Source organism: Cavia porcellus, unplaced genomic scaffold (genome assembly GCF_034190915.1).
Source record: "Cavia porcellus strain 051 isolate PalLab524CR breed Dunkin Hartley unplaced genomic scaffold, mCavPor4.1 scaffold_23, whole genome shotgun sequence".
NCBI lineage: Eukaryota > Metazoa > Chordata > Mammalia > Rodentia > Caviidae > Cavia > Cavia porcellus.
The window spans coordinates 35,580,627-35,593,695 of record NW_026947506.1 but is presented as its reverse complement, the minus strand read 5'-3'; the positions used below and the strand labels follow the sequence as shown (position 1 = coordinate 35,593,695).

The 13,069-nt window shown below is 44.3% G+C and overlaps 2 pseudogenes; both read right to left on the bottom strand.

Annotated features, from left to right (window-relative positions):
• Positions 1 to 2,469: 2,469 nt before the first annotated feature.
• Positions 2,470 to 11,305, bottom strand: LOC134472487 (mitochondrial fission factor-like; annotated as a pseudogene).
• On the bottom strand, positions 11,103 to 11,659 carry LOC100719601 (ribosome-recycling factor, mitochondrial-like; annotated as a pseudogene).
• Between the last annotated feature and the right edge of the window lie 1,410 nt (positions 11,660 to 13,069).

Sequence of the window (13,069 nt, the reverse complement as noted above, 5' to 3'; positions counted from 1 at the left end):
GAAGAGCAGGATGGAGGAAGAGCTGAGCTAGGTGCATTTTCTTGAAAATCCAGAACAACAGAGAAGAATGTAAAGGTTTTGAGAGTGGACAAAATCAGTCGACTGTAGCAACAAGAATAAAACTGACATCACGTTCCTCATTAGCAATGTGTGATGGGAAATTTTTATTTTGAAATTTATTAAGAAAACCTTCAAATACACTAAGTTGGAAAAAACAGTATATGGAATCCTTTGTATCCATCACTTGTCTTTGAGAATTGACAGTTTAGCTGGATCCTAGCACTCTGGGAGGAGTTCAAGCCCAGCCTGGGTAACGTAGCAGTTTAGGAGGAGAGCCTGTCTCTATAAAAATTCAAGAGAGACGGGGTTGTGGATGCAGCTCGGTGTGCAGGTCCTTGATTCAATCCCTAGTACTAAAAGAAAAAAGAATTGGCAACTCCTGCCCAAATGTACTTCATCTACATCCTGCCTAACACTCCCTGGGCCTCTCTTATTTTGAGGCAAATTCCAGACATATCATTTGGCTTTGCTAGTGTTGTGGTTTCGTCCTCCCTCCCCTGTCTTATCATCTCTGGGAGCCTCCATGATGACCCAGCGATGTGGTCACAGTGCTCCTGATGCTTCTCCATGATGCCGGCCCAGGTGAGCAGGTAGCGCCTGGCAGGTGGTAGTTCCCAAACCCCAAGTCATCTCCCAAGTGTACAGATCCCTGGAAACCCAAGTGTCCAGCTATGGTGAGTGGTGCCTCTTCCCACTTGTGTCCCCCAGCGAGTCTGCTATGGGACTTTTTCCTACCAGGAGCCCTTGCGGTGTCCTTTTGCCACCCAGAACCAAACTCCTGGCTACCAGAGCTCACACCCAGACTTAGAGCCTGTGAGGCCTTTGGTTCTGACCTCTACCACTACTTCTGCTCGGCTTTTGCATCCCAAGATACTTGCTTACTGTTAGCATCTGCCTGTCTTGTAACTAAATTTTTTATCTTTCACTGCTATGTGACTGAGGCAGTGCTGACTACAAATTTGCCAAACTTTCTTGCCCAGCCTATTTTATTCTGAGACAGGTCTTAGTAAATCACAAATTGCCCACACTGGGCTGGAGCTTGCAGTCCTGCCTCAGCCTCTCAGAGTGCTTGGATTATAGATGTGCGGCATCATGCTCAGTTTCTGTGTCATTTTTATTACTCCCCTTTGGCTTTCTTGAGTGTCTACGTCATATCCCTTTCCCTTTCTGTTTCTCTAGCAAAAATCTATGCGTTGCCGGGGGGAACTGATCCAACCAACCACATTTCACAGCTTCCCTTGCAGACACAGACAGTTCAATGTAAGGAAAAAACGCCAGTGACACGGGGCTTCACTGGGAGGTGTGCCGCTGTGCTCTTTCACTTTTTTATTTTACATGGGATGCAGATGAGATGGCTAGAAGTAGGTGTCAGCAACCATCTTTATAAATGAGGGAGCTACATGGATGTGTTAAGAACGTCTGTGCAGAAAAATAGGAGTGTGAGTCCCTTGGTAGGACCTTTGTGTGAGCCACAGACTGGTCATCTCCAGATTTCTCTTCCTTACTTTGTTGTTATGAAATCACATCCCTTATTAGCAGCCAAAGCCAATTCCTAATTGATATCTCCAACCATCCCAAAGAAAGCTAGGAGACCCTGTAGCCCTGAGATATAATTTAGGCAAACCATCAGGCTAACGGAAGTTTTCTAGTATGGATTGTGGTCATCTGTTCTGGAATACCCTCAGTGTCAGACTGGGCTACCGAAGATGCACGAGGGGGAAGCAGGGATACAGTAACTGGGGTGGGGGTGGGGGTGGGGGTGGAGTTTGCTCCAGACAGTCATTCTCCTGAATTAGGCTGCAATTTGGGGTGCAAAAAGAAATCCTAATGTGGCTGTGTAGAGAAGCAGTTCCGGGGAGGAGCTGAGGCAGCAATGGGTGCAGTCTCCAAACGGAGCCAAATTCAAGGTGGGCTGGGAAGTGGGGACACAGCCATGGTCCTGCTCAAGGAACTTCCTGGTTTGAGGGACCACCTGGCTGTGCCCAGCGGAGGCCCAATAATTTACTTGCTGCTGGAGGCCAGCTGCTGTTGTCAAGACCCTTTCTCCTCTGAAATTTGCACTGACATCTTTTCCTTAAGATTTGAGAAGCATCTAATTGGAACAGCATGGAACATGGGCAGATTTCCCAACCACCAGGAAGCAGAGAGTTCCTGGCTCTTTTGACATCTAGAGTGGGACAAGGACACTACCTGGATCCTGGAGAGTCAAACGCTGTAACATCTACTCTACCTTGGTAGCAACTGATGGGTCTTGTGTGGCTCTGATGTGAAGTCTTTCTCCTGGCAGTGTGAGCTGTGGCTCTTACATTCACACCAGGCTGGATTAAAAGAGCATGCAGAGACAGGGTGGTCTCAGTGGGTCTTAGTTACTTTTCTCCTGATGAGAAGCAAGAACCCAACACCCAAAAGTTAAAGAGGAGAAGTTTATTTTGGCTCGCAGGTTGTATAGGTTTCAGTCCATAGTCACCTGGTTCCAAGGCAGTGGGACAGGAGAGGGAGGTGTGACAGAGCAGAAGCAGCTCATGGCAGTGTTACAGCAACTGTAGATTTACCAAAGGTGAAAAACCAAGTGGCACTCGGAGAAGCTTTATTACACTGGCAGGCCAGAGGAGCTGAGTACTTCAAAGTCTGAGCCCTGATCTAGTGTAGAAAGTTACTTTTATACCATTATCGGGTAGGGCAGGAACTTTCGTGAGTGAGTGGAACTTTATAAATATGAGAACAAACTGGGAACAGTACCAGGCTGCATAGAGCTTGTACCTCTGTTACACTCTGTTTAGAGAAGCAGAAGAAACACTGCAGGCTATTGACATATTTGGGTTTTGAAACATTTTGAACTCAAAAGTTCTTCTACAGCAGCAGCAAGTAAAAAGGGAGAGAGGAAAAAGCAGGAAGAGATAAATCCTTTGAGGCCACACCCAGCGACTTGCCTCCTCCGTCCTGGCTTCATCTCCCAACATCACATTTAGCTATAAACTCCTCAGTGGACTCACCCACCAATGAGTGTCACGTCTCCGTGACTCATTCACCTCCCGTATCCCTGCCTATGATCGCGTAAGGTTTTGGAGGAGATCTAGATATAAGCCATGACAGCCCTTCTTTAATATATTGAGAAATAGTCTTGCTAAGCTGACCAAGTTGGACTCAAACTTGCAGTCTGTCTGCCTCAGTCTCCCAGAGTGCTGGGGTTACAGGTGAGCACCACCACACCTGGCTTCCACGCCTTTCTTATTCTCCATCACTCAGGTTTTTCCTGGAGATCCTGGGGAAGTCTATTTGTTTGATCCTTGTTCTCTGGTGTCCTTGGCTTTATTGCCACTTCATCTTGGCATCCCCTCCTGGTTCTTTTATCCTGAAGCTGGGTTGCTAGGGTTGGAGTTTTAATGTCTCCAAGGCTAGGTTTTCATGGTGGTGCTATGTTAAGAGGTGTTAGAAATTTTAGGAGGTGAGGCATAGAGGAGGTTTCATCACTGGGATGAGCCCCGGACAGGGGTGGGGATGGGGCCCTGGTCCCAGCCTCTTTCTCTTTACTTTTGGATTGTGAGGTAAACTGTTGGCTCCAACACATGCTCCCCCTTACTGGTGTTCAGCATCCCCATTAGAGGGGTAACAGTCATGGATCTTCCTGATCATGGGCTAGAACCTCTAAAAATATGAGGCAGCATATCCCCACCCTTCTTTCTTTGTGATGCTGAGCCTTTGTACTGAGCTATATCCTCAGCCCCTTTTAAATTTGATTATTGTCAAGTTGCTAGGTTGCTGAGACTGGGCTCAAACTTACAATCTTCTGCCTCGGCCTCCCAAAGTGCCGTATGTACCATCATGCTCTGCTACCCTTTTCTCTTATAAGTTAATTGTCTCAGGTATTTTGCTCCAGTGACAGAAAGCTATTATATGACTCTTTAAACCATCACATGCACGTGGACTTATCCATAGTACTCAATCCCTCAGGGACTCCCTTTATGTTGGGCACCTGGACCTTAGAGGGTCAGGTGTGGCCTCAGTGCAATTCATGAGAAAAGTCACACTGAGACTCCTGTGCCCTCCAGAGCCACTCTGCCGAAATGCCCAATCTCACCTCCTGAGTTCTTTCTAGGTGGAGACAGCAGCATGCAGGACAGGTGACTACAGTGTGGCTTTATTTTCACTTGTCACGCCCATCCATAGAGCTGCTGGCTGGACAGTCTGCAAGAAATCCAGTGTTTCATGCATGAGCTGCCAGCCCAGGGTTTGAAGGCCCAGGGACATCTCTCTTCCTCTTCCTCTCCCAAATTGTACACAGCCTAACTGCAAGTCAGAACCTAGTACCAGGGAATCTGGGAAACACAGGCTGTAGCTTCCTAGCCTCAGCAGCACAGGAGGGCACACTAGAGGTAAGCAGGAGGGGGTTTGCATCCTTCCCTTTGACAGATAACTCCACACAGCTGGGCATCGTGCATGTGTCAGTAATCCCAGCACTCTGGGAGGCTGAGGCAGGAGGATTGCAAATTTGAGCTCAGCATGGCAACTCAGTGACTGAGAAAGACTGGATTTCAAAATAAAAAATAAAAAAGGCCAGGGATATATCTCAGTGCAAAGGCTATTTTATAGGTTGAAAACTCAGAAGGAAAAAGGAAAAAAATCCACAGATATCAACGTTTATCCCCACTGGAGATGGGGTTACTGATACCAGGCTTTGTGTGGCATGGCTGCCTGGTCCTCAGTGTTGAGCAGTCTCAGGCAGATAAAAACCACAGGTGAACCTACCTGCTGGTGACCAGCAAATGCTGTGATGTCTACACAGCAGGGGGCAACCGGATGGTTCTGGGGCCATCCTTCCCAGGGATCATCTCAGCATCGGCGACTTGCTGAGTCTCCTGGGACTGTTGTCAGCCACTGAGGGGACCACAAAGCAGCACATCCACCCTCTTCATCCTAGACCTCAGCTACAGTGGCAGACCTAGGAGGCTCTTTGAATGTCCTTGATCCTCGCCGTACAATCACCTACAGATGCTTTAAAAAAAACTGTTTACAAAGCATATTCTGAGCATTTCATTTACATGGAATCATACAATAGGTGATGATTGGTGCCTGGCATGGTCACCTAGGACAAATTTTCCAAGTTCACCCACCCTAGCACATATACCAGTATTTTCTGTTTACACTTGAGTTACATTCCATTGTGTGACTGTACTCCAGTGTGTGTATGCATTCAGCTGCTGGTGGACATCTGGCCTGTCTCCCTCTTGTGCCACTTTGAACATCTCCATGCAGGTGCGTGAGCATCTGTGTCAAGCCTCTGAGGCAGAGCCTAGGAACACAGCTGCTGAGTCAGTCATAATTCTGTTCAACTTACAGAGGAACTGCCTGTCAACCTACATTTTAAAATAATCAGTGTTCTAGGTTGCATCTCTTTCCGCTTTTTCTTTACTTTTTTTTTTTCTGGTGTGTGTGGTAATGGGGATTGAATCCAGGGCCTTTAAACTGAGATTCATCCCAAACTCTTTACCTCTTTTATTTTGAGACAGGATCTTGATAAGATGCTACATTGTTCAACGTGGGGTCAAATTTATGATCCTCCTGCCTCAGCCTCTCAGAATACTGGGATTACAGGAGTGTGTCACCATGCCTGGCTATATGATTTTATATTTAAATCAGGACTCAATAAAATTTTACATGTCTTTAATCCAGGTCTTTTAATTCTCTTTTACAGTATAATGCTATTTACCACTCCTTTCTCGCTTTCATTTTCTTATAACATCACTTGTTGAAATGTAGATCATTTGTCCTGTATAATTCTCTACATTGTTGAATTGGTTGAGTGCTTTGTTGTGATTAAAAAGAAAACCCAAACCTTATATTTCTTTATTCTCCTTGTTTATATCACGTGGGCAGACTGACACCACCCCCTGCACTTTCTGGTCAATCTTCACCTCAGTGACGTTAGGACAAGTGCTCATGTCTCTAATTAGAAGCACGTAGAGCTCTGCCTATGTTCTCAGTACTCCAGAGGCCGAGGCAGAAAGATGGCTGTGAGTTAAAGGTCAGCCTAGGATATGTAGAATATTCTTGCCAAGTCATTGCAGTTAAATCTGAGCAACCTCCTAAGTGTAACTCACAGTTACTAGGGAGGGTATAGCAGCATTTTGGAAGATACCTAGCAAAATGAAAAATGGATACAAACTTTGACCTCAGAGGCTCTTGAAAATTTATCCACTAAAAATAAGAGCACAAATAGGAAGGATGATTAATATGTACCAGAAATGCCTACAGTGTCTTTATTCAGGGAATTGTTGCAACAGCTCTCTTATTCCTGCTTTCCTGATGGGAAAAGGTACACAGAGGTCAGGCACCTTGGCGTGGCACACACTAGGCAGGGAGAGACGCAGTGCATGGGTTTCAGCAATGCTGCAGTGCTGACTGCCATTGTGCATTTGCCTTTGTAGGTCTCTCTCTGTCTCTCTGTCTCTCTCTCTGTCTCTGTCCCTATTTCTCTCTCTGTCTCTCTCTCTGTCTCTCTGTCTGTCTCTCTCATACCAGAAATTGAACTCATGACCTTGCATTTGCCAGGCAGACACTTAGGCTGCTAAGCTATACCACTGGCCCTGCCTTTATAAATCTACCTTTTGGGAAAAAAATCAAAACAAGTTGGTTATGATGGCACATGCAACTGCATACAATCTCAGATGCTGAGGAGACTGAAGCAGGAGGATCGAAAACTCAAGGCCATTGGCAAGATCCTGTCTCAAAATAAAATTGAGAGAGAGTTGGGATGAAATGAAAAAAAAAAAAAGAAAAAGAAAAAGAAAGGTCTGAGAGTTTGCTTTGCAGACATGAGCCCTGGGTTCAGTCCTTGGAATCACAGACCACACACACACTCATATACATGTGCGCAAATTCCATTTCCAGGATACAGGTGAATAAATTATACACATCTGTGCTATGGAGCATTACTGGAGTAAGCTACACTCACATGTATACAGTGTGGGAAGATGTCCATGACACACTGTTAGTGGAAGTAAGGTTACACAGAAATGTGTGCAAACTAATTTTTGTAAAAGAAAAACACCAAGCCCACACATGGAATCCTGACCACTGGCTTCTTGTCTGAGGGCTCTGCCAAGCATTCTCTCCCCTGATCCTCATACCTCCCAGAAAATTATAAGGAAACTGAGGCACTGAGAATCACCCCAAGACCTCATAGATCTATAGTCTAGGTCTCCAATGACAGCTGGAGAGTCGGGGGTTTGATCGGAGGCACCCCATTTCTGGGGTCTCAGCCCTTGCCTCTTCAACAGAAGTGTCTCAGACGTTCTGGTCTCCAAGAACACCCAGTGCGAACGTCACAGATCTACTTCTGCACCCCAAGCCCACAAGATGGCACATAGCCACCAGTGGTCAGTACCTTCACCTCACAGTGATGGGAGGTTTCAGATCTCAGATTTCTATGAGTCTGAGGACTGAATGCAGCCTTCCACCAAGTGCAAGTCCAGCCCTGTGAGACCTGAGCTGGGATGTGCTTTTGCAGCCCACCCTGTTATTCTTTGTGGGTATCCTCTGTGACCCTGAAATCTGCACTGACAGAGGGCCCTGACCAAGGTCATGCACAGCTCGGACCCACTACCCCAGGATGGCACCTTCTTTGCAAATATGAGCCATTTGCCACACTCCTTTTGTGTGGTACTGGGGACTGAGCTTGGCCTTCATCAAAGTTATACTTCCAGTTTTTTTTTGTTTTATTTTTTATTTTGAAAGAGAATCTTTCTAAATTGCACAGGCTGGGTTTGAACTTGTGATCCACCTGCCTCAGCTTCCCAGAGAGCTGAGATTATAGGCATCCTGCCCATTTTTAGAGCAGAACTACTATGCATGTCACAGTGCCTTAAACCTGGACATTCACTTCATGAAGAAGGATTATTATTATTTTTTTTTAACCAGGGACCAAACTCATGACCTTGCACTTGCCAGGCAGGCGCTTATGCCACTGAGCTAAATCCCCAGCCCAAGAAGGACTAACTTTTTGCTGTGAAAAAAGTAAATGTTGCAGATAGCTCTATGTTGTCTTATTAAGACAACATAGATCCCCTCCTCCAAGGAAACTCTTTACTATTTAACCATGTGGTCTTCCAGAAATTAGACTGATATACAGTAACTAGAGAGGAAATATGAGAACTATCACATTCCTGAGGGATTATGAATTATGCAGACTTTAAATAATGCTGATAAAACAAACAGTAAATTCCCAAATGGGAAAATACAATTTAAAAAAATGGTCAGACATCAGGATATCAAATCACTGCAAGGTTGTGGCCTTCCTTAGGGGAATATACCATGTTCAGAACCTGTGGGACATTCTGCGTTGCTTTGCTTATGGGTTTTTGATACGTTGACTTTTTAAAACACATATGTGGGACTGGGGATGTAAACCACGGTGCAGCACCTGCCTGGTAAGTGCAAGGTGTTGATTCAATTTCCAGTACTGCCTCCCCTCGAAAGCCACACATGTATTTTTACTATTTAGAGCATACATGCAACTTTCATCAAAATTGAATCCTATATTACATCTTAGAGTATAAGTTTCAGTTTTTATTCCTAATTAGATTGTGAACTGTTTAATGGGTAAGTTATTTTAGGTTACTTTGTCATTTTGAAATTTCTTCCACTACCTTTTTTTCTTCCACTATTTATTTTTATTTGTACTGGATATTGAACTCAGGCAGGGCTTTTGCACTAAGCTACATCCCCAGCTGTTTTTTATGTTACACTGTCAGGAGCTCACTAAGTTGCCCAGACTGGGCTCAAGCTTGCAATCCTCCTGCCTCAACCTCACAGAGTGCTGGGATTACAGGTGTGCACAGCTGTATCTGGCTCATTTATTTTGTGTATTTACTTAGTTAGAAATTTAATTGTCTAAATGTAAGTTGTTTCCATTTCTTTCTTGTTACTAAATTCCGATGATTCACATACATACATTTTTAGACAATCATTTTGTTAATATCCAATTGCTAGTATAAAGTCTTTTTTAATTGTTGCTACAGAGTAGCATCCAGGAGGGAAATGACTATTTCTCTAAGTCTGTACTTATCCTATTACAAGGTTTTATCCTTTTAAAACTTTACATTAAAAAATTATCTAGTGTATATTCTTTTTAAAGGTAAATTGCTGAATTGTTAGGATTATTTTAATTTAATTTTACAGGTGATCATGAAATATTATGTGGTTTGATTTCTTAAATCCAATAGGAGACCATGACTTCAAAGTGTTAAAGTTGAAAGGTGGTGAGAAAATGTCTGTTAGCAAAACTACTTAACAATGTCAAGAAACAGAACAAACCTTTTTCTTTTATACACACCTTTCTAAATCCATTATTAATGCATTCTCCCTCCCTTTCAGAGTTGTCGGACTGATGAGGCAAAAAAACCAAACCAAACCAAACGATTTCTTTTTAAAAAAAACAAAATAGACCCTATTTATAAAACATGCAAAAGATTTTTAAGTATGGTGTTACTGCAGAACCTAGTTCAAAGGGAATACAGCTGAGGAACAGAATATACTGTTCCTTCTACAAACATAGGTCCTTTTTTCTACTTTCTGGAAAAACACATTTTTTAGAGCATGGACTATAAAGTGGCATATAATGCAAAGCCAGAAACCAAGAAGCTTGTGGATCCTTTGTATTTGCAGCAGCTGAGACTATAGTAACAGAGTCTGAGCCAGCTCGCTTTTAAATGGCCAGAATGAAAAAGCAGCTGTATGCATGGCCATTTCTTTTTGAGCACATTCTTTGTTTTCCTCTTCTAGATGTTGAAGATGTCCGTTTAGTTTGATTATTTGTCATCTCAATGAAACTGCATCTATAGCAGTCACTATATCCCTTCGGTGGTTGCATCTACATTGAAATGTCATACTGGCCTTGTCTTGATGAGGAGTAGAAGTGGCAGCCGCAGACCCACCACACAGCACAGGTGCAGAATCATTTCCATTTTGCCAACGGCATCTTCACTCATAGAGTGTTCTCCTTTTAGCCTGCCAGCCACATGGATCTGTTCATCATTTGGAGGTTTTTCTAAGCCCAGAAAATCTAGAGCCTCTGACTTAGTGTAAGTACATGGGGTGGTGTTTTTAGTGCCAGAGATTTTAAAGGAGTTGACTGAATAAGGTCAAGATCTGCTGCTCTGCAAAATGAAATGTCTATGTTATTTCCTGCTGCCACAGTCCTCCCTGGAATTTGCACTATCACAGTAGCATTTGGAACTCTTCCTTGGAATCCTTGTTCCAGGTCAGCATTTGGTGGTGATATTTTTTTTTTAAGAGTAGATACTACATGTAATTTATTCACAACACAAATATAGGAATACCCATGTGTTCCAGGTATTATGCTAAGATACAGCATGATTAGCAAAAAAGAATAATCAGGGTTCAAATACAAGCAGCAGACTGAGCTCTGAGAGCCAATATGGGTTCTGGGTTGGGGAGGGGAGAAGACTGCCCACAGTGTGTGACACCAAGATGAAAGGGTGGCCCGTGAGGCATGGAAGAGAGGTCCAGGCAGACAGCACAGCGTGTGTGAAGATGGCCCAGAGAAAAAGCACTAGTCTTGGTCATCTTATAGGTTCTTAGAGATCATCCATCCAGGCCAACTCTGTCCACCTTTGTGGCTGTTGTTTTTCCCATTTATTTCGATTTTAACCCTTGGTAAAAAGGAGCCTCTAGCAAAACAGTCCAGTCATGGATGAAACTCTGAGCATTGTTTAAAATCAGGGATAGGGCCTTACTCACTGTCTGAAGTGATGAGCAGGTGGTGCTAAGTTGTCAATGGTCCCAATCTGTTGGTGACATCACCACCGAGGCAAATGCCTGAGTGAAGATCTGCTGGCAGCAGATGCTCTCTGAGCACCATCTTTCTAGAAGGCTCAGAACAGAATGAGGGACGCAGAGGAAGGAGGAAGGGAATGATGAGTTCGAGTGTCCTGTCAGAAGGCTGGGCCTCTTGGGCTGATGACTCTGTGCCAGCTTCCCACATGAACGGGGGAAGATGGCCAATGTGCCACCTATGGGATCCATTAGAACACGGGCTTTGGAGGGTGGCTGGGCCTGCTGGCCTTTCCTCCAAGGTGTTCTTTGGTTTTCACCACCAGACGCCTGTCCAGTTCTGCCACAGTGTCACTGGCCATCTGGCCATAGAGACTGTTTCTCTAGGAGTCTAACAGATTCCTCAAGTCTTATCCTTTGACTTCTTCAGGTTATTCATTGCATCATTGCATCTTTACGAACTGTAAAGTCTTTGACCTGCTTGATATTCTGTTCAGCCAGTCTCTCCAGCATCTCCCTGTGCTCCCTGGTTACCCGAATTAGTGTCGTTTGCACTGGGTTCAGACTCATTCTGCTTTCTCTCATAGCTTTGTTAGCTGCGGCTGTACACTTTGGGAAGCTGGCCATATTTCACCAAAATCAACTGCAGCGACTTTATGGTGATCTGGCCAATCTGGTTTAAAGCAAGCTTTCCATCAACAGTCACCACAGTAAGAAGATCAAGGGATCCTAGTAAAGTCCTTATATTGAGAGTCTTACTGAAATTATCCTTGAGTACTTCTATCACAGTCTTCCTTTCCTCATCCATCTATTCCAAGTGGATTACATCTTCAGCCAAAGCCATGTTAGTTTACTCTGGTTTGGCATTGTCCTTTCTGTTTGGCTTCGGCTTTCTCGGTTGCACAATGGTGAACTGGTACAGCCTGATAAGCCATGTGTTGGCTATCATCAGACTCATTTTCCACTCACTGTCTTTAGTGCAGTTTCTGAACCAGGTCTGATCAAGACTGCAAGAGGCAGGGTGAATCAAGCAGAAGCATTTAAACCCCAAGGTCATGACTAAAGACTATCCTTGTGAATATCCTCAACCACCGCCCAGGTTACTAAGGAGAAGACTTGTGCGATGGCGGGACGACGGCCTGGTGGTGATACTTTTAATGTTTCCAGGAATTCGACTGATTTCTGCCCGCTCAGCAGCAGTGAGAGAAGGAAATGCAGCCACACCAACCAAATGTGTACCAGTTACTGCTTGCTACATGGCACGGTCTGCTTCTGTGCTTTATATTACATGTGTGACTTGCTTCACTGTGCATAGATTGGGCTTGGAGTCATTTTTGTACCCCTGTACGCTCTGGAGAGTCCCCGGGAGGGGGCGCCACCGGCCTGCTCCTCAGGTGAGTGGCTCTCAGGGGCCATTGGCTGAGCTCCTTGGGCACCTTCCAGTCCTACCTAATCCAGATTCTGTATTTGCCACAACCCACTGTCTCATATATTTACCGTTCACTTCTGCCATGTCTTTAATTGATCTCTTTTTGGTTCTGTAGTGAGTGGAGAATGGTAATGCTGAACTTTTCATTGATTTATAAGAACTATTTATAGGGCTGGGGATATAGCTCAGCGGCACCAGTGCCCACCTGGCAAAGTGCAAGGCCCTGGGTATGATTCCTGGTACAAAAAAGCAAAACAAACAAATAAAAAACCCAACTATTTATAAATTAAGACGATAAATCCTTCATTTTCATGTATGTTACAAAGATGTTTTTTTAGTTGCCTCTAAACTTTGCTCCCATTTTAAACCAGAAAGCGAAAGGCTCGTTTTTCTAAAAGAAAGTCAGTTCTTAGCTTAATGAAGTGTACTCTTGTTCTATTTTCTCCGTCTATGCGTTATATATTCTAAAATCCACTTACGTTTAAGAGTGCACTTTTGAGTGTTAAAATCTGGAATCCAGCCAGGCAGAGTGGCACATGGATAGCCGAGGAGGTTAACCGAGGCCAGCCGGAGCTCCCTAAGTGACTTCAAGGCCAGCCTGAACTACACAGCGAGACTCACCCAAACAACAACAAAACAGCAGCAGGAACAAATCTGGAACCTAGGTAAAATTTCATTCACTCTAATATGAGCTAGAGATTCAGCCTTTATGGTATTTAAGATCTCACTAGTTGACAGAACATAAATCACTGAATATTTCATTTCCCACCATTCCCAAGGGGCCCTTTA